Source organism: Ictalurus punctatus, chromosome 1 (genome assembly GCF_001660625.3).
Source record: "Ictalurus punctatus breed USDA103 chromosome 1, Coco_2.0, whole genome shotgun sequence".
In the NCBI taxonomy this organism is placed as follows: Eukaryota; Metazoa; Chordata; class Actinopteri; order Siluriformes; family Ictaluridae; genus Ictalurus; species Ictalurus punctatus.
Window position 1 is genome coordinate 37,413,864 of NC_030416.2, and position 204 is coordinate 37,414,067.

Below are 204 nucleotides of genomic sequence, written 5' to 3' on the forward strand. Positions count from 1 at the left end.
CAATTTGGTGTGAAAAATAAATAAATACAAGATTTTTTTATTTTTTTTTTTATTTATTATTTTTTCAAACACACACACACACAATCAATTCCTAATGTAATGTAATTATTAATAATACAAAAGGGGATATATGCAGAAGTCTGTATTTGAATGTGTTTAAAGGACATCTTGCAAAAGGTAGGCCTCGGTCAAATGTTAATGCCA